At 38.4% G+C, this 21,637-nt stretch overlaps 1 pseudogene; it reads left to right on the top strand.

Moving 5' to 3' along the window:
- Positions 1–15,828: 15,828 nt before the first annotated feature.
- Positions 15,829–16,891, top strand: LOC140498444 (fructose-bisphosphate aldolase A pseudogene; annotated as a pseudogene).
- Positions 16,892–21,637: the final 4,746 nt, after the last annotated feature.

Here is a 21,637-nt window from a genome sequence, read left to right as displayed (position 1 = left end):
AAGCTTCAGCATGTGCAGTGATCACACCCTCGTAAACCATTTCAGTAGATGGGCCAGACCAGGTTGAGGGTAACCAAGGATTCTTGGATCCATTGGTGAGTTAAGGGAGGGACTTCCTCTGGTGGAATGGGTGGATGAGAACAATTTGTTCCAACAGTCATGAAGGTAGATGAATCAAGTGATGTGGAACGCTTAGAGCATGGTTAAACACGGAAGACACCAAAGCCACTCACCGCATCCTGAGCCACCATGAGTCATCTCAACTTTGTCCTGCCACTGGACTGTGATGACTCTGGAGGAGAGAATGAGGCTGACGACTTCATGCAACACTGCTTCACTTAAATCCAATTTACACACAAATCAAAAGACCATACCATTTCACTATTATGCCTCAAAGTCCTGTGGCAACAGGCAAGTGATGAAGCAGCACCTGTAGATACACTTGGAGCTGTAGTCACAACCCTGCACACAAGCAACCTAGGCCATAGGGTTGTTTCTCAATGGAAGCAGCAGTGGGACTCGGCAGCCCCCTGGGTATCTGAGCAGCCTTTAAAGATCGCCCTGCTTATCTCCTAATGTCAGGAAGGGGGCTAGAAAAGGAGTCCTGAACACTGTATGTTACCCAACCCTGGCCTTATTACTGGGGCAGGTGGGGAATCCCATTCTGAAGTCAAAACATGCAAAAAAATGTACAAAATGTACGAAAACATCTGCAAAGATGATTCCACTCACCATCAGTGCACAGTAATAGCAACATAAAATCCAGTAGACCTGAAAGAAGAACTGCTCTTGTTGCAAGAGAACTCAACAGGTATTGCATCCAAACAGTAGCACTGAGTGAAACAAGTTTGGCAAATGAAGGCCAGCTTACTGAAGTTGGAGCTGGATACACCTTTTTCTGGAGTGGGAGAAGTGAAGGGGAGTACCCTGAAGCTTGGCATGTGTTTTGCAATCAAAATTGCAAGCTGGTATGCCCGCCAAAAGGAGTGAATGGCAAGCTCATGACAATGTGATTGCCACTCACAGGACAACACCATGCCACTATCATCAGTGCCTATGCTCCCACCATGACAAACCTTGATGAGGTCAAAGAAAAATTTTATGAAGACCTAGAGACCCTTATCATCGATGTGCCAAAAGAGGACAAGCTTATAATTCTGAGTGACTTTAATGTTAGAGTAGGCTCAGACTACCAGACTTGGCAGGGTACCCTAGGGAGGGATGGAGTTGGAAACAGCAACAGCAATGGTCATTTACTGCTGAAGACTTGTGCAACACATGACCTTCTCATCACCAACACTGTCTTCCTTTTACCTAAATGCAATAAAATTTCATGGATACACCCTCGCAGCACACATTGCATCTATTAGACTATGTGATTGTAAGGAGAAGAGACAGATAAGATGTGAGTAACAAAGGCAATGTGTGCTGCAGTGCTAGACTGATCATAGACTTATCCTTTCCAAGCTAAATATTTTCATTCATCAAAAGCACCACCTCCAAGACAAAATGACTACCAGTAGAATTCATGTGAACAAATTAGAGTTCTTCTCTGAGCGTACACAGTTTGTTACTAAGTTGGAGGGAAAATTGAGCCAACATCCAGTTTGCAACAGTGGAGCAGAAAAGGAGTGGGCAGCTTTCAGAAATTTGGTGTACAGCACTGCATTTACTCATCTGGGTCAGAACACTCGCAAACACCAAGACTGGTTTGATGAAAATGATGGGGAAATTCAGAAGCTGCTAAATGAAAAATGAGAACCTCAAGGATTCACCAGCAGGATAGTTCATCCACCTCTAAGAAGGCATCATTTAATTCCATCAAAAGCAAAGTACAAGCAAAGCTCAGAGAGATGCAGGCTTCCTGGCTCAGTAAGAAGGCAGATGAAATTCAGTTTTATGCAGATAGTAGTATTCCAAAGCACTTTTATGAGTCCCTGAAAGCTATTTATGGACAAAAACTTATGGTGCATCACAACTACTCAGTGCTGATGGAGGCACAGGGATTAGTGATAAGAACACGATCCTAGAGAAATGGGCTGAACACTTCCATAACGTTCTCAACAGACCATCATCAATCAATGTTGAGGTCACTGACCGTTTACCTCAGGTTGAAGTCATTCCCTCCTTAGCTGAACTACCAACTGAAGAAGAGGTTTAGAGGGCCATTAGGCTCCTTTCCTGTGGCAAAGCACCTGGTGCTGATTCTATTCCAGCTGAGATTTACAAAGTAGGGGGATCATTACTCATACAAAAGCTGACTGAAATTTTCTAGGTTATATGGCAAAAGGACTTTATCCCCCAGGAGTTCAAGAATGTCTCCATTGTCCATCTCTGTAAAGGTAAAGGGAATACATTGTCCTGGGACAATCAGAGGGGGATCTCTCTCTTAATCACTGGTGGCAAAGTTGTTGCTAGAGTCCTCCTTAATAGGCTGATCCTTCACCTGGAAGATGGACATATACCTGAGAGCCAGTGTGGCTTGAGAAAGGGCCAAGGAACAGTCGATATGGTGTTTGCTGCCCAACAACTCCAGGAGAAATGCCAGAACCAGAACAGAGGTCTGTACACAACGTTGGTAGATCTGACCAAGGTCTTTGAGACTGTTAATCATGAGGGCTTATGGAAAATTATGTCAAAATGGATTGCCTGGAGAAGTTCATCAATATTGTATGTCAATTTCATGATGGCATGTTTGCCCGTGTTCTGGATAATGAACAATGCTCTCCTGCCTTCCCAGTCACCAATGGAGTAAAACAGGGCTATGTGCTTGCTCTCATGTTTAATAGCATGATGTTTTCAGCTATGTTGATAAATGCTTCCAATGAAGATAAATATGGCATCAAGGTCAACTACCATACTGATGGTAAGTTCTTCAATTTGAAAAGGCTACAAGCCAAGACCAAAGTGGAGGGAGTGTTGGTGCATGATTTTCTGTCTGCAGATGATTGTGCACTCAGTGCAGCCTCTGAAACTGAGATGCAACAAAGTATGGATCAATTCTCTGCTGCCTGTGCTAATTTTGGCCTAATAATTAACACCAAGAAAGCACAGGGGTTCAATCAGCTACCACCACACCATCCATACATGGAGCCATTGATTACAACAAATGAAGTTTTGAATGCTGTGGATAAGTTCACTTACCTTGGTAGTGTACTTTCCATGGAATTGACAATGAGGTTGATGCACACATTACCAGAGCTAGCTCAGTGTTTGGGTGGCTCTAAAGAAAAGTTTAGGAGAGAAGAGGTATTAGACTGACCACCAAACTGAAGGTCTACAGAGTTGTGCTGACCTCATTGTTATATGTCTGTGAAACATGGACAGTCTACCAGCTCCATGTCAGGAAACTGAATCACTTCCATTTGAACTGTTTTAGAAAGATTCTGAGGATCACCTGACAGGATAAGGTACCAGACACTGAAGTCCTTGCTCAAGCTGAACTGCCAAGTATTCAAACTATGCTTCAGAGAGCATGACTCTGATGGGCTGGTCAGGTTGTTCAAATGCAAAATGTATGTTTGCCAAAAAGACTATTTTATGGAGAACTTGCATGGGGCAGGCAATCACATGGTGGCCAGAAGAAGTGATAGAAGGACATTTTCAAGGTCTCTCTCAAGAACTTTGGATTTGACTGTGCAATATGGAAGACACTGGCACAGGACTGCTCAGCATGGCACGCCCACGTCAGAAAGGGTGCTGTTCTCTTTGAGAAAAGCAGAATTGAGACAGCACAAAGTAAACACAGGATGCACATAATCACCCCAAATATCCACACGGACTGTCTGTGCCCAACTTACGCTAGAACATTCCAAGTCGAACACACTGAAATTTCACTTTAACATGGTGATGTCAATTTGATTCTCTTTGAAGACAAAGGACAACAACCAGTCAACCATATATAGCCAATCATGCTGTATACTTTATTCTGTCCTGAAGTATATCCTATATTATATACTTTACCATATACTGTATTATAATTCTGTAATATACTGTATTAAAATTATTGGATACTCCATAATATGGTGTACATGATAATATGTATTATACAATACCCTACACTGTATTATGTATTATATACTATAGTTTATACCAAACTATAAATTACATACCTTATTATATACTATAAAATATTATAGAATATAAGATACTATAATGTATTAAATACTAATTAGTCTTTGATACTATATCATATACTATATATTGTACTAAGAAATACATTATATACTATAGTATAAAATATTTTATATAACATACTCTACTCTTCTATAGCATAGTCAACTATATGATGTACACTTACTATAAACTATATTATATGACATACTATACTACTACTATACTACTGTTATATGCTGTACTATACAATATATGATACAATCTAATATACTATATGCTATATTATACTATATACACTATATAATATAGTACATTACACTATTCATTATACTATGTACTATACCCCACACTATATTTTATATTGTATATTATAGTGTGTGTATACCATATATAATATATTATAAAGAATAGCATCATTTACAATACATTGAATAATTTAATGTGTACTGCATATATACATATATAAGTAGGTTAGCCACAAATTGCTGTTTTATCTCATGTGTATAATATGTCAGTTATCATTTATGCAGTTCAAGTCTCATCAAAACTGTGGATTCAGCAACCAATTCAGTAAGTATTTATTAGGCACCTATTATGTATGAGACAATATAAGGACCTAAAGCCCAAAATATAACCAGCCTCTGCTCTCAAGAAGCTTTTATTCATCTGGGATAATCTATAGAGGGTACTTAAATGCTTCTTGAATTGATTCAACTTGACAATATAATAGGTAAAAAGTTAAGTAAAATACAAGGTAAAAAGTAAGAGGGCAAAGGAGAGATCAGATGAAGTCTTCTAGAAAAATTTAAGGAGGGAGAGAGAATTAATCACTGACAGTTTGTGATTGAAGTAATGTTTCATGGAAATGGTGTCTGATCTGGATCTTATGCAAAATAAGCCTGAGGCATCAAGCATATAGGTTTGACTGCAGCCTTAGTCTCTCTTTGTGTTGTGTGATCATGGGCAGGAATTGAATTTCTCAGATCTTCAATTTCCTCATCTATAAAATGAGAGAGCAAATATCTGTACAGTAATGTGAGGAAAGAATTCTGAATATATTAAATTGAAATGAAGAGTTATGATTAAGTTCCAAAAAGCAGATAAAAGTAATAGCTGACATTTGTATGAGCATTTCAAATACACCATCTCATTTGCTATTGACAATAGCCCTGTGAAACAAATGTTACAGGTATTATGATCTCCAAATTATAGATGAGGAAAATGATGTTCATGGAGGTAAAGTAATTTGCCCACGATGTGACACTAAGTCTAAGAAGTGGAGTTGGACAAGACAATGTATTCGATGCATGCTCTGAGGTGAAATATTGAATATCCAATTTGGAAATACCTACTATCCTCCTTCAGCTAGAATATAAAATGTGTGAAGAGGAATGATGTGAAATAAGGCTTCAAAAGCAGGTTAGAAGTAGATAGTAAGGCAAAACTAAGGTGTTTTATTTTGTTTTTTTATTTTTATTGCCTTGAGAAAATAGGGAACCGCTGAAAGTGACTGACATGGTCAAACCTATTCAATGAGTACAAAATTGACAAGATTACACCTGTACCTTAGAAGATTATTTTGACAATTTTGTGAAGGATAGATGGATAACAGGAAAAAGAGGTGACAACAAATTATGTGGAAAGAGAAAGGGATCATCAACATTCTGTTGATAACCACAAAATGCGTTCATATCTAGAGAAGAGCTCCCAGTGTATTGAATGGACCTTTTCTGGAGAATTTACATGAGGATATGGGCAAAATTTACAAAGGATGAGAATGCATGGATTGCTTGTTTGCTTTCTGCACCATTGGAGGGAGTGACCATCTCAAAGAGATCTTAGATCCATTGAGGTATCAGAGAAGGATAAATTGGAAAAAAAGGAAGAAACAGGAATCAAGGCTATCAAATAAGTGATTGTTATAATAGTCTAGTTGTGAGGTGATTATGGTCTGAACTTAGATCGTGGCCAAAGCAGTGGGGAGCAGGGTACATGTTGTGGAGGCAGAAGCAATAAGACTTGAAACTGGCTTTATTATGTAATAAGGCGGAGGGAATAGTAAAAAACAACTCCAAGGTTACTAACCTGGCTGTCTGGGGAAAATGTTGTACCCTTCACATAAATAAGAAAGTTGAGAAGAGAGGCAATTGTGGGAGGGGATGGGAGTTAGGCTGGTGGTTACAAAATCTGTCTTGCATTTGAACTTGAGATGCCCAAGGAAAATGAAGCTGGAGGTACACAACACTGCAGCTGCAGATGCAGTAGTGGAACTCAGGAGAAATGTTAGGGCTTGATAAATAGATTTGTGAGTCACATGTTTAGAGAAGATAAATGAATTTAGAATCACAGAACCTCAAAGTTGAGAAAGAGTTCAAAAGTTATCCTGTCATTTCATACTTAAACAAGATCTATCTCCAAAATATACTTCTTAAACAACAACAACAACAAAAAACTTGTAAGGACTTTACTGCTGACAGGTCAAGTCAAACAAGGGGAAAGGTACAGGGTTAGGGACGTTTATACAGTCTCATAGAAATGCCATCCCTCATTTTAATATATGTAATATAATATATAATTTAAAACAGTATATAATATAGCATACTATATACATTATATCCATCTCATCTACTTCCATCACCTTCTCCTTTTGCCTTCAATCTTTCCCAACATCATGGTATTTTCCAATGAGTTCTAACTAATCATTATGTGACCAAAGTATTTTAAGCTTCAGCTTCAGTATCTGACCGTCCAGTAAACAGCCAGAATTAATTTCTTTTAAGTATTGACTGATTTGATCTCCTTGCTGTCAAAGGAATTCTCAACAGCTCTGCAATTCAAAAGCATCAATACTGTGGTGCTCATCTTTCCTTATAGTACAGCTTTCACAGCCACACATTACTACTAGGAAAATCAAAGCTTTTATAGGGATAGCTTTGGTATGGACCTTTGTTAACAAAGTGATGTTTCTGCTTTTAAGTATGCTGTCCAAATTTGCCATAACTTGTCTTCTAAAGAGCAAGTGTCTTTCAATTTCGTGGCTATAGTAGCCATCCACAGGGATCTTCGAGCCCAAGAATATAAAATCTCATACTGCTTCCATTTTTCCTCCCTCTGTTTGCCAGAAAGAGGGGGAACCAGTTGCCAAAATCTTAGGTTTGGGGGCTTTTTTTATTTTTTGTTTTTATACTTTTTATTTTTTGTTTTAATTCCTCTTCAATTTCTGCTGTCAGAATCTATCAAAGAATGCTATCAAATTCTGCTATCAGAACAGTATCATCTGCATGTCTGAGATTATTGATATTTCTCCAAACAAATTTAATTCCAGCTTTTCATTCATCAGCCTGGCATTTCCCCTGATATATTCTGCATATAAGTTAAGTAAATAAGGTGACAATATACAACCTTTTATACTCCTTTTCCAATCTTAAACCAGTCAGTTGTTCTGATTTGGTTCTGATTTTTGCTTCTTGGCCCACATACAGATTCCTCAGAAAACAAGTAAGATGATCTGACACTCCCATCTCTTTTAGGATTTACTTCTTTTCAGCTTTGGCCATTTGTAGTTGTGCTCTACTCCTCCCCAGTAGCATACTGGACACCTTTTGACCTAAGAGATTCGTCTTCCAATGTCTTCTGTTTAATCATTTTAGTGCTGTCCATGGAATTTTCTTGAAAAAGATGCTGCAGTAGTTTGCCATTCTTTCTCCAGTGGATCACGTTTTGTCAGAACTATGCACCATGATCTTGGTAACACTGTACAACATAGCTCATAGCTTCACTGAGCCATGTAGCCCCTCCGCTACAACAAGGCAGTGATAGAGTGTGTGCATATTTTTTCTAAGAGTTCAACTATTAAACTCTTGCCAGCACACCCCTGTATTGTTCTATGAACTTTGCTTGAGTTCAACAGTTGTGAAGGGAATTATGACCAGATCAGACTTCTGATGACTATACATAGATGATAGACAGACAGACAGATAGATAGATAGATAGATAGATAGATAGATAGATAGATAGATAGACAGACAGATAGAAGAATAAAGACATTCATGAGTGAATAAATAGATGGATAGATAAATAAATGAATAAATAAAAAAATGAAAGAATGAATTTGTTTCAAAACTGGCACTTCTATAGCAGTTTGAGATTTGCAAAGGGCTTTACATCCCTTCTGTCATTTGAGCCTCACAACATCCCCTGCCAAAAGCCTAAGGTTTAGATCCTGATATCCTTTATCCACTTAAAAATATAAAACCTAGATTTTTTTTCTTGTAATATTTTCTTCCCTTCTAACCTACTCTGTTCCCATCCCACTACTTCCTTCTGTTTCATGAATGAATGAAAAAGCATTAAATATTTACTATGTGTCATACACAGTGCTAAATACTAGTGGTACAAATGCGAAAAGACAGCCGCTGTCATCAGAAAGCTTACTTTCTAATGGTCGAAAATAATATAAATTGGGAAATACTGGACAGGGTGGGAGTTTGAGTATGGGAAGTTAAAGGAATGATGAGTTTAATCATAGGACAAACAAATGGCACACACTTTTCAAGAAAATTGATATTATTATTATATTGATATTATTATTGATTATTAATTGATTATTATTATTATTAATTGATATTATTATTATATTATTATATATAATTATTGATAAGTGTTCTGGTGCAAACTAGTTGGGGGTAAGGTGGGTCCTGTCTTAACACAAACTTAGGAAGATTCAGAATATCAGTCTTGTATAAAGAAAACACTGAACTCACAACAAAACAGTGAAGCAAGTCAGCTTTTTTCAAAGGAAATACAAGATAAAGAGAAATCAGGTAGAATACTAGAAACAGGTCAGATCTGCTGGTTCCCCAGGTGGAATTGGGCACTCTACTAGGACCCTAAAGGAAACAGGGCACCCTCTCCTCCAAACCAAAAAAGTCTAATTTTTACAGGGTTCTTACAGAGTCTAGCAAGCAATGGAAGAAGGAAGAAAGGAGTCTAGACATGGGGAGTAGTGCTGATTCAAGCTAGTAGGAGTAGGGGGAAACAGAAGACTCCTGGGTAATTGGAGATTAGTTGATATTCAAAATCCCTATGGGCAATAGTCTTTAAGCCGTCACTGTTGGTATGATTCTGACAAGGTGATTCTGGGGTTTGTATTTTGTTTTTAGTTATCCCAGGACTTGTGCATTTAGTGATTTGGGGAAATTACTGCTATATTCTTTAAAGAGAGGGTTACATCTGTGGTGGTATAGCAGGAAGATGGCCAGGTTACAAGTGGTCAAGTCTGGAGCACATTAGACATGGTGAACTCTTACTGATCAGGAACATATGGCCCCAGGGCGGAAGGTGAAGGTCCTAGACAGGCAAAGAGGGGAACAGCAGAATCTGCAGTTATATTTTGATTGGACTCCCCTTGCTGGTTTGTTGCTGTCCTCCATTATTTCCTTATCCAGAAAGTCCCATGAACACAAGGGAGCATGACAAGAAATTATCTAAACAGAAGGAGAGGTAATGTGTTAGATGTAACTTGATGCACTGATACAAAGTGAACAAGTAGTAAAATGTGAAATATAAATAAATACAACAGATTTGCAAAGAATTTGTAAAAATCTTTGGGTTTCACAATTTTGTAGGAGCCCTGCCAACATTCATCAATACAATTCCTCAGTCTTCTCACTAGCCTGAAAAAATAAAAAAGCATCTGAAGTAAACACACTTTTTTTTCCAAGATTTTCCATCCCTATCATATCTCCTACCCCACCCACAAAAAAGAAATAAAAAAGAAGAAGTACATATTTAATTGCTTTTAGACCCTCTGGTTAGTTCCCATATGTCCTGACTTTATTTCTTTTAGGTAAAAGACCCAGAAAACACTGTATATTTCCTGGTGGGTTATTATTATAAACAATTCTGTGTATAATGTGGACATTCTATAAAAGCTAGTAATAATTTCATTGTTCTACTACTGTTTCTCCTAAGGGCCTATGTCCATTTGGGGAAATGATTATTTCCCAAATTAGATAGAACTTTGAATCTGAAATAGTGTTAAATTTCACTTGATGATGGATCCATTAAAAGTAAAGTTTAATCAGCTACTTTCAAGAGAATCGCATGGAGGTGTACCCCACTTAAAGAAACATAATATAGGAATGATGGTATTATAAAGACAATCATTTTAGGAAGTCATAGTTCACTTGGCAAAGGGATTGACTGTAGAATTCCTTTAAATAGAAAACTATTCTAAGGCATATAAAAATCAATTCAATTTATAAGAATTTGATTTACTAACAACTTTTTATTTGTATCTTTTATTAAGTGTAGTAAACATTCCCAGATATCACTCATTATAGGAAAAATTAACATTAAACATTACCTTAATATTTTATTAAGTTCTGGCATTTTTGTCAGGAAGGTCTGGAAATCCCTTACTTCCTTGAATGACCTTCTCCTTGCCTGAAATATTATGCTGAACTTTGCTGGGTAGTTGATCGTTGGTTGTAGTCCCAGCTCCTCTGCCTTACCGAATATTGGATTCCAATTCCTTCAATCTTTTAATGTAGAAGCTGCAAGGTCCTATGTGACCCTGACTGTAGCTCCTCGATATTTGAATGGTTTCTTTCTGGCTGCCTGTAGTATTTTCTCCCTCACTTGATACTTCTGGAATTTAGCAACAATATTTCTTGGGGTTCTGAGTTTGAGATCCCTTTCAGGAGGTGAACGATGGATTCTTTCCATGACTATTTTGCCCTCTGGGTCTAGCACTTCTGGGCAGTTTTCCTTGATGATTTCCTGGAAGATATTGTCCAGACTCTTTTTTTCATTATGGCTTTCTAGCAGGCCAATAATTCTTAAATTTTCTCTCCTGGATCTGTTTTCCAGGTCAGTTGTTTTTCCAATTAGATATTTTACATTTTCTTCTGTCTTTTCATTATTTAGATTTTGTTTGATTGATTCTTGCTGTCTCATTGAGTCATTAGTTTCTACTTGCCCAATTCTAATCTTTATCAAATTGTTTTCTTCAGTTAACTTTTGCATCTCCTTTTCCATCTGTCCAATTTTTCTTTTTAAGGAGTTATTTTCTCCAATTAATTTTTGTACTTCCTTTGCCATTTGTCCAGTTTTCCCAGTTAGGTTTTGTGTTTCCTTTTCCAATTGACCAACTGTTCTTTTTAGGGAGTTATTTTATCCAGTTAACTTTTGAACTTCCTTTTCCATGTGTTCAATTTTCCTTTTCAAAGAGATATTCTCATCAGTGAATTCTTTTTTTATAATTTTAAAATCATTGGCCAGTTTTTCTTCTATTTCCTTCTTCAGCTATTCCAAGAGAGCTGTTTGTGCATGCGAGCAGTACATAGTCCCTTCTGAAGTTTCAGATGGAAATATGGTCTCAGTACTGACCTCTTTGGTATTTGTGTTTTGGTCCTTATCCCCATAGAAAGATTTTATGGTTTTTTCGCTGTTATTTTGGGTTTTTTTATTCATGATGGTGATTGTGTGTTGTGGCTTCTGGTTCTTTCAGTTAGAAGCTGCAGAATTTGGTGTTGAGCTGATGTGTGAAAAAGCTAAGAACAGGTTTTTGTTTTGCATTTCCCTGATCAGCCTTGGGGTTAGCTTGTTAAGTGTGGGGGAGGAGTGGTCTGGTCATGGGAGATCTCCTCAGCTGAACTGAGACAAAGGCAAGCTCAGGGGATGGTGATCACAGCTGCCCTATTGTCTTCCCATTTCCCCTGGAGTGCTGAGGCATGCCAAGATCCTAGTGCGAGTTCTTACCCCTCCTGGGTCTCCTCTCTTGGCGCTGAGGCTTGCCTGGGTCCTAGTGTGAGTTTTCTCTGCCCTGGGTCCTCTGTCCTTCTGGTTTGCCTCTGCCACAGTGGGAGGAATTCCCCTTTAGCTATTTTCCTAGCCTCAGGTGTTATGAGACTATTTGCCCCCTCTGCTGTTCCTGCTGATCCAGGATTTTTCTGGGGAAATATTTTATGGTTCTTTCACGGTCATCAAGGGGGGAGAAGAGAGCATTTACTGATCACTCCACCATTCTGGCTCCTGGAAGTTCAAGTAGGTGACTTAAAGATGTTTAATATGCAGGCTGAAAGTCTCAGGAACTGCTGCACTGATATCTGGTGCTCAGCAGCCACCATTCCTTCAGCTCTGCTGGTCTCCTACCCTCAGGTGCTGCTCTGCTGGTTCTGTATGCTGCTCTCAGGTTTCCCAGGGGCCCTTCCGCTCCACTGTGGTGGACTCGCTGCACTGTGGGCTCACCCCCATGAAACAGATCCTTCCCATGGACCTTCCAGTCTGTCCTGGGCTCCAAATCCACCACAGTCTGTCTCCCACTGGATTCCTCACCCCCAAAATTTGGTTAGATTCTCCTTTCAGAGGTATCTGAAGGAGTTTGTCCAAAATTTTAGGTGAATGATGCTCTCACTCTGCCGTCTTGGCTCTACCCCCTTAATATTTTATTAAGTAAGAAAAATTGGTTTATCTTTCCTGAAAATAATAAGAGTTAGCATTTAAATAGTTCTTTAGGATTTTCAAAGTGCCTTACAAATTTGATTTTATCCTCACCACAACTCTGGGAGGTAGGTACTATCATTATCCCCATTTTGCAGTTAAGGAAATTCAGACAGGCAGAGGTTAAGTGACTTCCCCAGGGTCAAAGAGCTAGTATGTGACTTAGGTGGAATATGAACTCAAGTTACCCTGTCTCCAGGTTCAGTACTCTATCCACAGCACTATTTCTAAAATAGGCAAGATACTATTAACTCCATTCTCCACCACCACCAACAAGTTAATCCAACAATTTATCCACAGTGTCTCTCAGTGTCTTAAATAACTTCCCTAACCCTTCTCAGACTATATAAATTTTACCTCTGTTTCATAGCCCAAATAAGGAAACCCACTTGACAAAGTCTCCCTGTTGCTGGGAACCTGAAGCTTGCTCTATTTCTTCGAATTTCCAGAGCACCTAGTTTGAATCTATCTTGTGTACTTAACAATCCTTTCTCATACTTTATGTCCTATCTCTCCTAGTAGATCTATAAACACTTTCAACTCAATCAACCAACAAGCACTTATTAATTGCCGTCTATGTGTCAGGCACATGCTAGGCAATGGAGATACAAAAACAAACGTATCAGACTTCACTAGTCTGCCAAAAGCCTGCCCCACTCCTCTCTCTCTCTCTCTCTCTCTCTCTCTCTCTCTCTCTCTCTCTCTCTCTCTCTCTCTCTCTCTCTCTCACACACACACACACACACACACACACACACACACACACACACACACACACTGTGCATGATTAAGAACCCCTGACCAATTATGGATTTGGTTTCACTCTTAACTTACTTTCAAGTAGTTATCCCAGGATTGAGCAAATTGAATACTGGCATTAGGGATATGGGAGCCAAGAGAGGAAGAATGGAGCTAAGTCCAACAGAGCTGAAGAAGCAATAATAAGGAAGTGTAAGTGTACTTTAAGATCATGGGAGAGAAAGATGTTCAAGTCAATTTAACATTTATTTATTACTTACCTAGCCAGAGAGGTTGTCTGGCCTAACGGACAGAGATCTGGACTTGTAATGATGAAGACTGTGTGACATATTGACTGTGTGACCCTGGAAAAGTCACAGACTCTCAGTGATCTAGGCAACCCTGTAAGATTATAAACTGCAAAAAACAAAGTGCCAGTCTACATTGGTGGAAGGAGTTTTCTCATCTGAGCCATCTCTATACCAACAAAAACACAGGTTCTGTCTCCGTACCTTTGATAATCACTGGAGATATGATGACACAAGTTAATCCTTGCCACTGAGGGACTGAATTCTCCTGGATAAAAGGAATAAAATGAGCAATGATATGGGAATCACACCAAAGCTGAAAAAAGAGAAAATCCTGAGCTACTCTAGTAGTCTCTTGCAATTTGCTCAATTCTGGATCCACAGTTTTAAAATTCTATGGTATGAACAACTAGAAGTTTAAGATTGGGTGTGATAATATGAGATGTGTTCACATTCAACCGTAATTTTGTGTGATGTTGGACATTAGCAATCTTTTTAAGTCTCAGTGTCCTCCTTTGTACAATGGGGATAATCCGTTCACTCTCTGCCTCAAAGAAATTCTATGAAGCTCAAACAAAGCATGTGCAAAGTTCTTGGTAAACCAGAAAAAAGCTTTATAAATGTTAGCTATTGTCAGGCTTGAGTGAAAGCCTGCTTACAACTATCTATTTTTTCAGGGTGAGCATTTATACCTCAGAAATCATCAAATGCTACAAATCAGGGCTTAGTTTATTATATAGATTGTCCAGAACTAAGACTGTGATTTAAAAAAATGCAAATAATGCAGATTCATCTTAAAAGTGTGCTGTGCTTCCTTTTTTTTTTCTTCTGGAGAGCCAGTTGTTAAATAATTACCAATGCACCCCTGGCTATTATCATTCATTGTCATTATCATTAGTAGCAAAATTACCTCTACTAGGAGGACTGTGTTTTTGGTGCTTAGTCATTTCAGAAGTGTCCAACTCTTTGTGACCCCATTTGAACCCCATTGCAAAAATATTGGAATGGATTGCTATTTCCTTCTCCAGATCATTTTATCAATAAGGAAACTAAGGCAAACAGGATTAAGTGACTTTCCCAAGGTCACACATCTAGAAAATGTCTGAGGCCAAATTTAAACCCACAGAGATGAATTTTCCTGACTTTAGTCTCAGCACTCTATCCACTGTAGCCCCTAGCTTCCCACTAAGACGACTACTGGATAATAATTATTTGGGCTACAGAAACTCAGGAACACTGTCAAGAAAGACATGGAGGGTTGGCAGGCTCTGCATTCTACATGGGTAGCTGGAGCAGACTATCTGTGCCATACAGTGACACCTACCATTGAACTCATACACAGCATTCTATTTTCCGTCACTGTGCCATTCCTGAAACACATGGAATCTCTCCATTTCTTGTAATACTTAGCTTCCTTCTAAGCACAGCTCAAGCACCACTTCTTATATGATCTTTTCTGACTAGCCCATTTTCTGGTGCCCACTCCAAAATTACTTCATATTTACTTATATGTGTACTTGTTTCCCTGATAGCATAGCTTATGATCTTTGAGGACAAGAACTATTTCTTTTTTTCCTTGTAGTGCTGAATAAACACTCATTGAACAAATAAGAATATAATCCCATGACACTACCACTTCTGTTTCTCCTTCCACTAAATCATCCAAAAGTGGAACACATTGCCTTAGGAGGTTGTAGAAGTTCCCAAACAAAGACTGGAGTGCCTAGATGGTCTCCATTGTAAAAGAAGCTTCCTGTTTGGTTACAGATTTGAGTCAGAGGTCTCTGTGGTCCCTTCTTAGTGAGAATCTATAATTCTATGATTTAAAATGTTCTCTGCCATCTTTCCTCCCTCAAATTTCTGTATTTCCTCAAAGGAGTAAGATTCCACTATATAAGAAGACTCCATTTTCTCTTTTACCTATCTTGTTGCTTTCCAGAGATTACTACCATTCCAGAATCTTATTCCCATCATGGGTCCCATTCCACCAAATTTCTCTTGTATTTATGAAGCTAAATTTTCCTCCTTGCATTAGCGTATTTAGTTTATCTTATTACTTCTAAGTTGTATAACTGTATTTAGAAAGATGAGGGCAGAAGTTCAGTTCTCGACCACAAACAGTCTGCTTTCTGCAGAAACTACCAGCACAGCCAAGGAAAACATGCCTTGCCAATATCCAGCATTGACGCTAGAGTGAAAGAAAGAACTGGCTAATAAAGCTCATTGAATTGTTGCTCTGGGCAAGGGAATCTTGGCAGCTGATGAGTCCACCAGAAGCACTGCAAAGTGGCTGCTGTCCATTGGAATTGAGAATACAGAAGAAAATTGGTGCCTCTCTAGGCAGTTACTTCTGACAGCAGATGATAAAGTGAACTGTGTTGAAGGTGTCACCCTTTTCCATGACACAATCTACCAGAAAGTCAATGATGATCATCCCTTCCCCAAAGTCATAAAGGCTAAGGGTGGCATTGTTGGTATCAAGGTGGACAAAGGTATAATGCCCCTGGTAGGGACCAATGGTGAGACTACCACCCAAGGTCTGGATGGGCTGAGTGAGTGTTGTGCCCAGTATATGGAGCTGACTTTTCCAAGTGGAGTTGTGTACTGAAGATTAGGGATAATACACTTCCCTGCTTACCATCATGGAGAATGTCAATGTGCTTGTCTGAGGTGCTAGCATTTGCCAACAGTATGGCCCTATGGTGGAGCCAGAGACCATCCCTCATGGAGAACATGATTTGAAGTGTCATCTGTATGTCACTGAGAAGGTCTTGGCTACTGTCTACAAAGCTCTGAGCGACCACTGGAAGGGACCTTCCTGAAGCCGATCATGGTCATCCCTGGCCATGCCTGGATGTAGAAATATTCACATGAGGAAATTGCAATGGCAATTATAACTTCCCTTCCCCAGACTGTGCCTCCTGCAGTCACGGGTATTACCTTCCTCTCTGGGGGACAGAGTAAAGAGGATGCCTCCATCAACCTCAATGCCATCAATACCTGTCCCTTGTACAAGCCATGGGCCCTGATCTTTTCTTACAGCTCAGCAGGCGTCTGCCCTCGAGACATGGAGTGGAAAGAAGGAAAAAGTCTGGGCTGTCGAAAAGAAATATATTAAGCTGGCGATGGCTAGCAGCCAAGCTACTCAAGGCAAGTGTACTCCAAGTGAGAAGTCAGGAACTGCAGCCAGCAGGTCTCTCTTTTTCTCTAACCATGCCTATTAAGTCAAGGCCTTCCACCTGGATATGCCCTAACATTCCAGTCTATGAAGCATCTAAGATCCCGAAGCTCTATGCTGACCTTGGTCAGCGTCACTACTAACTTGTGTGGTATGACTGCCCTCTGGTGAATCTAGTGACCCCTTTCTAGCCTACGTTTTCCAAAAAACGACAATTTAACAAGGAAAAAAAAGAAAGATGAGATCATGGATTTTATTGCCAGTTCTTATTCTCAGATTATGCCTGGCTTTCCTCTTCTCACTCTTGATCTATAATGGGGTGTTCATTTATCAATGTACATGAATAAAAATGATGATTTTCATTTTCTCTTCTATTCAGCCAAATCAATAAATATTTTTAAATGTCTATGTATGTTAGCATATTAGTAGGCACTACACAGTGCCTGCCTACAAAAAGCTATCACTCTACCATAGCCTAACGCTTTTTAATGCAAAGTTGTAATTGCTACCTTCCTATTGTATAAAATATTTATAGCAAAAGAAAAGAATTATGGTAGGAGAGACTCTGAGCCTTTTATGCTTGAATGCATGTGTTCTATGCCAGAAAATATGAGTTTTTAAAATCAAATATTAATAATTTTATTTTCAATTACATAAATTAATAACACAGAAAAGATTTAAGTTCCCATCATTATCTTTTCTGTCTCCCAAACAGAAACTCTCATAAGCTACATAAAGAATCAACTGTGATGCCTTCCCTGAAATTTACTCTTCCTCTCCCCCCTTTGCTCTCAGGTGCTGTCATGCACATAGCTCACACTTTAAAGAGCAGAAAAGTTACTTTCATAAGGAAGCTGTCAGTTCTAGGAACTCTTTGCAACCACAGACACTTTCGGCTTTCAGTTTTTATTTAAAAGGCTTAATTGGAAGTTTTTATTACTCCCAATTAAGCTTTTTAATTAAAAGGAAAAGTTGAAAGAGGCTGCAGGCAAATACTACGACAAACCCATATCAGCATAAAATCAAAGGAAATAAAGACAAAATGATGCTACTGTAAAACAGCAGTTCCAGCTGCAGTTTTCAATAATGTTTACCTCTGGTCCTGTTTAATGTCATGGTGGGTACATTGACAATGATAAAGTGGACATAACTGATTGGAACAACAAGGCTGAGCCAGAGTAGCCATCAAATTCCTCAGAATGTTCATTTAAAAGAACACATTAGCATTCAAGGCAAGGGCCCACCAATATATATTTGCCAATTTCAGTACTTAGCAGCTCTCATTCACCAGTTCTGTACCACTACTGTGCACTAAAGCAGATTTTTAAAGCCTCTTTAGCAAACTGACTACCACTTACAAACAAAGTGGGTAAGTGTTTATTGTCATTTGATGATTAACTTTTTTAATTCTGTGCGAATTTTTGTTTTTTGCCTATAAATCCTTGACGATATTATTATTGTAAGTCTTTGTACTCATTATATGTGGTGACTTTTTTTAATCCAAAAGAAAAAGAGAGTTAAATTATAATTCACTCAATTTTCCATCCATTTTGAATCTTACACAATACCTTGGGAATAAAATACACCTTGCCAGGATAAAGATGAGCATATCCTAGGAGGCACGAGGAGCTTAGAAATGCTAATTAACTGATTCACCCTTGTTTACAGGTATTCAATTGCTCTTTATCCTTAAGCCCACAGAGGCTCTATTTTGAATGGGAGAGCTTACCAAGGCAAAAATGTAATGTTTGGATTAACAGGTGAATATCTCTGATAATGACTGGTGAAAGTGGAAGTAGACCATGGATCTACTTATTATTGACTCAGTAGGAGCCCACTTTTCCTCTGAATTCAGAAGCCATAATGATAGTTCTGAAACTCAGAGAAGTATTTGGTTCTAGGAAGCTCTGGAACAACCTGAAACTGAAGAACTAGGTTGGATAAAGACAATAAAGCTTTTTAAAAGTTGCAGATAGCATATGGGTTCCGGTTCGGGCTATCATATCCATTCCTGAGGAGAGAGGAAGAGGAGGATCTCTAAAAGTAGTGGTAGCGTTATTCCTTGAAAACCAGTTCAACCCCAAATTACTTTAATACCTTGAATCTGTTAGATATCATTTTTCTCTACTATATCCCTTGAAGGCATCGCCTTTTACGATTATGTGCCTTATTTCAGAAGTTATCTCACCTTCAAAGAAGCAGGAAAGGAATCAAAGACTGCTTCACTGAATACTAAAAGGATTTTATGTGTGTGTCCTCACAGTGGAGTAAGCTGTCACTCTTTCATCGCCATCACCACTACTACTATTCTTCAGTCAATCCCAAATTGAAACAGCACAGTCCAGAGGGAAGACAAGCACATCACTTCAGCTTCAGTTTCTTCATCTATAAAATGAGTGAGACAAGAGACATCATGGCATAGTCAATAGAGGGCCTGCCAGACTTGAAGTCAGGAAAAGCTGGGCTCAAGTCTTATTTTGGAAATCCTACCTCAAACACTAATTGTGTTACCTTGGGAGTCACTTAACCTCTCTCAAGCTCAGTTACTTCATCTGTAAAATGGGAATAATAATAATAGTATTTTCCTCATAAAGATATTGTAAGGACCCCAAAAAAAAGACATATATGTAAAGTGTTTTGTAAAATCTTTAAATCTATATGAATTCTAGCTATTTTATGATACTGGGCAATTCATTTAACCTCTTGGTATCCCTAAGTGACTCTTTAGAGTATAAACTGTGATGAAGTTGCTCTTCTCCCTTTATCTGTGTCAGAGGAGGGAGTTCCCACACAGGGAATATCATAAAATAAAATCACAGGACTACATAATTTTTAAAGGAGAGAGAGAGTAAAAGTGCCCACCTTATTGAGGTAGTATGAGACTCATATCAGTTAATATATCAGTTAAAGTATGAGGAAAATCTTATATAAGTTCCAGATATTATCTAATTCATAAACCCTTCATATAGCCCTCTCAGTACTTCTCCTTTAAATACTAAAATACAGGAAAATGTCCAAATAGGTACTATATTTTTGAGGTGCTTTTTGGCTTCTTTATTTTTTAAATAATATTTATTTTCCCCAGTTATATGTAAAGACAATTTTTAACATTCATTTTTTAAATTGAGTTCCAAATTTTCTCTCTCCTTTTCTCACCTCCCCCTTCCCTGAGACAGCAAGAAATTTGATAAAGGTTATACATGTTCAATCATGCAAAACATATTACCATATTAGTTATGTTAGGAAAGAAGACACAGACCCAAAAGAAAAAGAAATCACAAAAAAACACAGAAAGTAAAAAATAGTGTGCTTCACTCTGCATTCAGTTCTTTCTTTCTTCTTCAATCTGCAGACTTCCATCAGTTCTTTCCTACTCTGAAGGTGGATAGAATTTTCATTTTAAGTCCTTTGGAATTATCTTGGATCATTGTATTACTAAGAATAGCTAAGTCATTCAAATTGATCATTGTACAGTGCTGCTGTTACTGTGTACAATGTTCTCCTGGTTCTGCTCACTTCACTTTGCATCATTCATATAAGTCTTTCCAGGTTTTTCTGCAATCAGTCTGCTCATCATTTCTTATGACAGTAACATTCCATTACAAACATGAACCCCAAGTTGTTCTATCCATCCAATTGATGGGCATCCCCTCAATTTCCAGTTCTTTGCCACCACTAAAAGACCTGCTATGAATATTTTTGTATAGATAGGTCTTTACACACACACACCACACAAACATACACACATACACACACACACACACACGCACACTTTTTTATCTTTGGATTACAGACCTAGTAGTGATATTGCTGAATCAAAGGATATACATAGTTTTATAACCTTTTGGGCATAGATACTATATTTTGAGTTAACAATTTTATACCATAGCCAAATTTCTTCTAACATTGCCAAGCGCTCTCTTGGAGGATTACCTGATAAATAAGAAATTTAAAGAAAATCATTTGTAGCTACCCAAGAGGAAATAGCATTCTTTCTTATCTTCCTTGTTTTCCCATAGCCAAAGTATATTATAATTTCCATAAGCCAAACATATTACAGGCAGAGCTGTGAGCAGGCAAGAGGAACTACCTTGCCTTAAAGTCTGTGATATGTAAAACCCTGGCATCTAGAGATGTTTAAGCGTAAGTCCTCTCTGTTCCCTACTCCTGCCCTACATTGGCAAGGCTGTTTGTACAATTCGTGAAACTTCATTGCCCTTTGATTACCACAGAGTGCAAAGCCAGAAGCATCAATTTTATTTCATTATGCTTTCTGTTCCAGATTTTTTTCTTTAAATTGCCATTTTTGACATTTGCTAACTGGCCAGGAATTCCTTCAGCACTGAATTTTGGTGACATTTTCTGATTGATAAAACACATGAACTCAAACCTATTGGGGGAGGAGGCGGAGGGCATATAAGAGATGAAAGATGAGGGTAAAGTTACTTTCTTGACAACTTCTGGAATGAAAAATGCACCACTGCCTACAGAATTGGGCATGGCGATTTGAGTGCTAAACAAGTAATAGACTCTTGCAAAGCAATTGGATATTTTCCCAACACTGGATAGTTATTACATTGGGAGCTGTTAGTATACAGAAATTTAACAAAGAAATGCTATTGAGCCAAAGAGAATCCTCGAGGTCAACATAGTGCACAGCTAAAAGGGAAAGCTTTGCTTTGTTTGAAAAGGGCACCTCAATTCCCCTTCCGGCCCATCAGGTGAAAGGGAAAGTATATGAGAATATCAGCTGTGAAATGTCAGCATACTAAGTAGGATGCATAGCGTGTGC

The sequence above is a fragment of the Notamacropus eugenii genome, chromosome 4, assembly GCF_028372415.1.
Source record: "Notamacropus eugenii isolate mMacEug1 chromosome 4, mMacEug1.pri_v2, whole genome shotgun sequence".
Lineage (NCBI taxonomy): Eukaryota > Metazoa > Chordata > Mammalia > Diprotodontia > Macropodidae > Notamacropus > Notamacropus eugenii.
The sequence above is the reverse complement of the archived record's forward strand: the minus strand, read 5'-3'. Positions and strand labels throughout refer to the sequence as shown.